An 8083-nucleotide genomic window follows, 5' to 3' on the forward strand; every position below is an offset into this window, starting at 1 on the left:
GGCCCTTTCATGTGATGCAGAAGCAGTCTCAAGTAGTAGAGATCACCACATTTTGGAGACACGGTATACACTTGTCCCAGAACGTTAGATTCAAAAATACCTGGATGATCTTGCACTCTCTTGCCGGCCTTCCTTCTTTGCCATCTCTTGTTCTTCCATGTGTAAAATCGGAGAACATCAGCGTGCTTGAGTGTTGTTGGAAATGGCTTCAGAGAAGACAATGCCATGAATTCAGTTAAAGTCGTTCTTCCCATATGACCGTTGGTCCCGTGTTCAGCAGCATCGACTCTGAGAACAACTCGTTGTTGTCCTGGTAGGTGTGCCTGGAGTCGAAAGACAGCGGGGTGTCTCTCATGAGTGGGAAATCCAAGGATTAGTGCAACTGCTTCTGATGGACCAATGTATCTGCCAGTCAAGTAGAGTAGTGTAGAAATAGCCGGGGCTATGACAGAAATATTTCAAATGTCATTAGAAACGGGAATAGTCCCCGAGGATTGTCGTACTGCGCATGTTGTTCCATTGTTTAAAAAGGGTTCTAAGAGTAAACCTAGCAATTATAGGCCTGTTAGTTTGACTTCAGTGGTGGGCAAATTAATGGAAAAGATACTTAGAGATAATATATATAAGCATCTGGATAAACATGGTCTGATTAGGAACAGTCAACATGGATTTGTGCCTGGAAGGTCATGTTTGACTAATCTTCTTGAATTTTTTGAAGAGGTTACTAGGGAAATTGACGAGGGTAACGCAGTGGATGTTGTCTATATGGACTTTAGTAAGGCCTTTGACAAGGTTACTCATGGAAGGTTGGTTAAGAAGGTTAAACTGTTGGGTATAAATGCAGGAATAGCAAGATGGATTCAGCAGGGGCTGAATGGGAGAAGCCAGAGGGTAATGGTGGATGGCTGTTTGTCGGGTTGGAGGCAGGTGACTAGTGGGGTGCCTCAGGGATCTGTGTTGGGTCCTTTGTTGTTTGTCATGTACATCAATGATCTGGATGAAGGGGTGGTAAATTGGATTAGTAAGTATGCAGATGATACCAAGATATGGGGTGTTGTGGGTAATGAAGAGGATTTCCAAAGTCTACAGAGTGATTTAGGCCATTTGGAAAAATGGGCTGAAAGATGGCAGATGGAGTTTAATGCTGATAAATGTGAGGTGTTACACCTTGGCAGGACAAATCAAAATATGACGTACATGATAAATGGTAGGGAATTGAAGAATACAGTTGAACAGAGGGATCTGGGAATAACCGTGCATAGTTCCTTGAAGGTGGAATCTCATATAGATAGGGTGGTAAAGACAGCTTTTGGTATGCTAGCCTTTATAAATCAGAGCATTGAGTATAGAAGCTGGGATGTAATGTTAAAATTGTACAAGGCATTGGTGAGACCAAATCTGGAGTATGGTGTACAATTTTGGTCGCCCAATTATAGGAAGGATGTCTACAAAATAGAGAGAGTACAGAGGAGATTTACTAGAATGTTGCCTGGGTTTCAACAACTAAGTTACAGAGATAGGTTGAATAAGTTAGGTCTTTATTCTCTGGAGCGCAGAAGGTTAAGGGGGGACTTGATAGAGGTCTTTAAAATGATGAGAGGGATAGACAGAGTTGATGTGATCAAGCTTTTCCCTTTGAGAATAGGGAAGATTCAAACAAGAGGACATGACTTCAGAATTAAGGGACAGAAGTTTAGGGGTAACATGAGGGGGAACTTCTTTACTCAGAGAGTGGTAGCGGTGTGGAATGAGCTTCCAGTGGAAGTGGTGGCGGCAGGTTCGTTGGTATAATTTAAAAATAAATTGGATAGGCATATGGATGAGAAGGGAATGGAGGGTTATGTTATGAGTGCAGGCAGGTGGGACTAAGGGGGAAAAGTTGTTCGGCACGGACTTGTAGGGCCGAGATGGCCTGTTTCCGTGCTGTAATTGTTATGTGGTTATATGGTTATAAGTACTGTGACATTTTATCATCCCTGTTCGCTCTAAAGGATGCTTGATCACTTTCCTTCATGGTGTACTTGATGACATATTTGACTGACTTCATAGCGCAGCATATCTCAACGTTGATGTGACATTTGAACATCTTCATTAGTTGAGCATTATAGGGCACCACCCAATCTGAAGTGATACGTCGATGCTGGCGTCCTTCTTGATATCCCTGAAATCCTCCCATGTCTGTAGAACTTCTCCTGTTTCGAGCGTATGAATTACGTCCACAACTTGTGCTGGCGATAAATGGCTTTGGGAATCTCTTACTGCATGTTCCTTTCTTCCAACATGGAGAGGCGTGGTTGCAGAACGGTCCATGAATCATGTGCTTGAGTACCAATTCATGCAGCTCAGGGTCCACTTGCGGGCCTGGTATTTCAGTGCAAATGAGGCAGGCCTCTCTTCTGTAATTCCACAGTGGAGACAAAAGCTATACAGTTGCCAAAGATGCCATTTGGTCCAGTGACGTACTTGATGAATATCTTCCTTTTCAGATCAAATACTCTTGCGATCAAGTCTGGTCTATCACACGGCTCCTGACTGTCAAAGAGGGACTGTCGGGTCTCGCTCCAGTTCGGATTGCAAGTCATGGTAATGAAGAATGAAGCATTGCCATACTTCCGAACGTACATCATGGCGTCCTGACATCGTTCCATCATGTATCTTGGTCCACCGACAAATGTCGAAGAGAGGGTGATGCGCCTTCCGATGTTTTCCAAATCATCATTGTCGTTTATAAAGACCTAACTTATTCAACCTTTCTCTATAACTTAGTTGTTGAAACCCAGGCAACATTCTAGTAAATCTCCTCTGTACTCTCTCTATTTTGTTGACATCCTTCCTATAATTGGGCGACCAAAATTGTACACCATACTCCAGATTTGGTCTCACCAATGCCTTGTACAATTTTAACATTACATCCCAGCTTCTATACTCAATGCTCTGATTTATAAAGGCTAGCATAACAAAAGCTTTCTTTACCACCCTATCTATATGAGATTCCACCTTCAAGGAACTATGCACGGTTATTCCCAGATCCCTCTGTTCAACTGTATTCTTCAATTCCCTACCATTTACCATGTACGTCCTATTGTGATTTGTCCTGCCAAGGTGTAGCACCTCACATTTATCAGCATTAAACTCCATCTGCCATCTTTCAGCCCATTCTTCCAAATGGCCTAAATCTCTCTGTAGACTTTGGAAATCCTCTTCATTATCCACAACACCCCCTATCTTGGTATCATCTGCATACTTACTAATCCAATTTACCACACCTTCATCCAGATCATTGATGTACATGACAAACAACAAAGGACCCAACACCGATCCCTGAGGCACCCCACTAGTCACCTGCCTCCAACCCGACAAACAACCATCCACCATTACCCTCTGGCTTCTCCCTTTCAGCCACTGTTGAATCCATCTTGCTACTCCTGCATTTATACCCAACAGTTGAACCTTCTTAACCAACCTTCCATGAGGAACCTTGTCAAAGGCCTTACTAAAGTCCATATAGACAACATCCACTGCTAGACTGTTCCTAATCAGACCCTGTTTATCCAGATGCTTATATATATTATCTCTAAGTATCTTTTCCATTAATTTGCCCACCACTGAAGTCAACCTAACAGGTCTATAATTGCTAGGTTTACTCTTAGAACCCTGTTTAAACAATGGAACAACTGGCGCAGTACGCCAATCCTCGGGGACTATTCCCGTTTCTAATGACATTTGAAATATTTCTGTCATAGCCCCGGCTATTTCTACACTAATTTCCCTCAATGTCCTAGGGAATGTCCTGTCAGGACCTGGAGACTTATCCACATTTATATTTTTCAAAAGTGTCAGTACTTTTTTTATTTGAAACTCATAGTATCCATAGCTACTCTACTAGTTTCCCTTACCTCACATAATTCAATATCCTTCGCCTTGGTGAATACCGAAGAAAATAAATTGTGCAATATCTCCCCCATCTCTTTTGGCTCTGCAGATAGCTGCCCACTCCGTCTCTCCAATGGACCAATTTTATCCCCCGTTATCCTTTTGCTATTAATATAGCTTTAGAAACCCTTTGGATTTACTTTCACCTTACCAAAGCAACCTCTTGTCTTCTTTTAGCTTTTCTAATTTATTTCTTAAGATTCTTTTTACATTCCTTATACTCCTCAAGCACGTCATTTACTTCATGCTGCCTATAATTATTGTAGATCTCCCTCTTTTTCCGAACAAGATGTCCAATTTCCCTTGAAAACCAGGGCTCTTTCCACTTCTTACTGTTTCCTTTCAACCGAACAGGAACATAAAGATTCTGTACTCTTAAAATTTCCCCTTTAAATGTCCTCATTTTCTCTTCTACATCCTTCCCATAAAACAAAATGTCCCAGTTCACTCCTTTTAAATCATTTCGCATCTCATCAAAGTTAGTCTTTCTCCAATCAAAAATCTCAACCCTAGGTCCAGTTCTGACCCTCTCCATAATTATATTAAACTAATGGTATTGTGATCACTGGACTCGAAGTGCTCCCCGACGCATACCCCCGCCACCTGTCCGGTCTCATTTCCTAACAGGAGGTCCAACACAGCCCCTCCTCTAGTAGGTACCTCTATGTATTGCTGCAAAAAACTATCCTGCACACATTTTACAAACTCCAAACCATCCAGCCCATTTACCGAATGTGTGTTCCCAGTCTATGTGTGGAAAGTTGAAATCTCCCACAATCACTACTTTGTGCTTACTACTAATATCTGCTAACTCCTTACATATTTGCTCTTCCAATTCCCGATCCCCATTTGGCGGTCTATAATACACCCCTATAAGTGTTGCTACCCCTTTCCCACTTCTCAGTCCCACCCAAATAGCCTCCCTAGATGAGCCCTCCAATCTATCCTGCCAAAGCACTGCTGTAATATCTTCCCTGACTAGTAATGCAACACCTCCACCTCTTGCTCCTCCAATTCTATCACACCTGACGCAACGAAATCCTGGAATATTTAGTTTCCAATCACAGCCCTTCTGCAACCATGTTTCACTGATCGCCACAACATCATACTTCCAGGTGTCTATCCAGACTCTAAGCTCATCCACCTTTCTTACAATGCTCCTAGCATTAAAATATGCACATTTAAGAAACCCCCCGCCTCTTATTCTCTGTTTATTTCCTTTTTTTCTTTCTCCTCTTGTGCCCGAGTGCTTCCCTTTTCTGCTTCCTGCCTCCCATTCTGTCTACTAGTTTTCTCTATTTGAGTCCCTCGCCCCAACCGTTCTAGTTTAAAGTCTCCCCAGTAGCCTTTGCGAATTTCCCCGCCAGGATATTGGTCCCCCTCGGGTTCAACTGCAACCCATCCTTTCTGTACAGGTCCCACCTTCCCCAAAAGAAGTCCCAATGATCCAGAAACTTGAATCCCTGCCCTCTGCACCAGTCTTTCAGCCACGCATTTATCCTCCACCTCGCTCCATTCCTACTCTCACTGTCGCGTGGCACATGCAGTAATCCTGAGATTGTTACCTTTTCGGTCCTTTTCCTTAACTCTCCTCCCAACTCCCTAAATCCTCCCTTCAGGACCTCTTACCTTTTTTTACCTATGTCATTGGTACGTATATGTACCACAGCCTCGGGCTCCTCTCCCTCTGATTTCAGGATATCTTGGACGCGTTGAGACACATCCGAGACCCTGGCACCAGGGAGGCAGACCACCATCCTGGTCTCCCGACTGCGTCCACAGAATCGCCTATCCGACCCCCTAACAACAGAGTCCCCAATTACTATTGCCCTCTTCTTTTTGTCCCTACCTTCAGGAGTAACAGGGCCTGTCTCTGTGCTGGAGGCCCGTCCGCTCTCGCTACCCCCGGGCAGGCTGTCACCCCCATCCGTACTCAAACTGGACTACTTATTTGCAATGTGTACCAACATTGGAGTACTCACTCGTCCCTGCCTCTGCCCATTGCCCTTCATAAATGTGACCCAGTTTTCTGTCTTCCGTGGTCTTGGAGTGACCACCTCCCTGTAACTCCTTTCTATGACCTCCTCGCTCTCCCTGAGCAGACAGAGGTCATCGAGTTGCTGCTCCAGGTTCCTAACACGGTCCCTTAGGAGCCCCATCTCGACGCACCTGGCGCAGATGTGGACGTCTGGAGGGCACTCAGACTCCATGACCTCCCACATCTGACATCCAGAACAGTAAACTGCCCTGGCCCTCATTCTCCCCCTTGTCCAAATACAATAAAACCTTACCCGGGATACAAGCCAATCAGCTGCTTCCTCTAGTCCGTTCGACCAATCAGAGGCTTCCACCAGACTCCTTTCATCTGTGCATTAATTGCCTCATGCTGTGTTTTGTATTGAATTCTGTCTTTACTTTGTGTACTAGTCATGTCTCTACTATTTATTTCATTCCCCTTACATGTTTTTCCTATACATGCTCAATTTTTGTAAGGTGTCCTTGAGACTCTTGAAAGGCGCCCATAAATAAAATGTATTATTATTATTATTCTCTGGAAGTGAGATGGAACGTTGCAGATTTGGGTAACTCACAGCTCCAGGTAACTCCTCCTCGCACCAACGGCTCCCCGGGCCTCTGTAGAAGCAAACCCGCGCTGTATTTATACTCACAGCTCCAGGTAACTCCTCCTCGCACCAACGGCTCCCCGGGCCTCTGTAGAAGCAAGCCCCGCGCTGTTTTTATACTCACAGCTCCAGGTAACTCCTCCTCGCACCAGCGGCTCCCTGGGCCTCTGTAGAAGCAAGCCCCGCGCTGTTTTTATACTCACAGCTCCAGGTAACTCCTCCTCGCACCAACGGCTCCCTGGGCCTCTGTAGAAGCAAGCCCCGCGTGTTTCTATACTCACAGCTCCAGGTAACTCTTCCTCGCCCCAACGGCTCCCTGGGCCTCTGTAGAAGCAAGCCCCGCGCTGTTTTTATACTCACAGCTCCAGGTAACTCTTCCTCGCACCAACGGCTCCCCGGGCCTCTGTAGAAGCAAGCCCCGCGCTGTTTTTATACTCACAGCTCCAGGAAACTTTTCCTCGCGCCAACGGCTCCCCGGGCCTCTGTAGGTGCAAGCCCCGCGCTGTTTTTATACTCACAGCTCCAGGTAACCACTCCAACGGCTCCCCGGGCCTCTTTGAGATAAATTCTCAGATTTTCCTTCTTAAAATTTGACCGCTGACTTTCTCTATATTAAAATTGTCTCTTTTTATCAACAGGAAATAGTCATCAAGAGGCAGTGAGCAGCAGAACACAACAAGAAAGAACTTTAATAATTCTCATCTTTAACATTTAAATTGTTCTTATATTTTAAGAGTCATTCACATTTTTAACTTTAATAAAACCTTTTTGCACTTTCAATGCCTGTGTGTTCTTTCATCACAATAGAACCTAATAGGCAGGAATGACTGCTCTGTGGGAGAGCCACTAAGAGTGCATGGGGGGAGGTTGTGGGGAGATGCACTGAATGTGTGGGTGGGAGGTGAATGGCAAGGAGCAGAGTGGGGGGGTGAGGGTAGGTGGGGTGACTGAGTGAACTGCCAGCGTACCAGGCGTGAGTGATTGCACTGCCAGCCCACGAGCCGTGAGTTAGTGAACTGCCAGCCCAATAATCCATTAAGTCCACCCTCTCCTCCTTCTCTCTCTTACTGTCTGTCACCTGTTTTGGGCACAATTTCTTGTAGTTTCTCAGCCGCAAGCCGGCCAGGTCCGAGTGATTGTACTGCCAGGCCTCAGTGACTGAGCTGCCAGCCCTCAGTGACTGAGCTGCCAGCCCAAAAGTCCATTTGGTCCACAAACGCCATAATAGCCGTCTGGAAACCAGTACCTACGGCCCACAACACTCATACTAGCGCAACAGAATGTGCCCCCCCCCCCCCCCCCCCCCCCCACCACTGGGCAGCAATATTGGAATTGGTGCAGAGGTGGAATGTTGTGTTGGGAGTCCAGCCTTCCCGTGTGATGCTGGGGCCCAACGGGTCCCACTTAGTCTAGTCAACAATAAAAAAATAGTGGAGGTGGAGAGGCTTTACCGCCGACAAAAGAGTGGGAAAACTCCAGGACCTGACAATAACAATATAACCATATAACAATTGCAGCACGGAAAC

Source organism: Amblyraja radiata, unplaced genomic scaffold, assembly GCF_010909765.2.
Source record: "Amblyraja radiata isolate CabotCenter1 unplaced genomic scaffold, sAmbRad1.1.pri S154, whole genome shotgun sequence".
In the NCBI taxonomy this organism is placed as follows: domain Eukaryota; kingdom Metazoa; phylum Chordata; class Chondrichthyes; order Rajiformes; family Rajidae; genus Amblyraja; species Amblyraja radiata.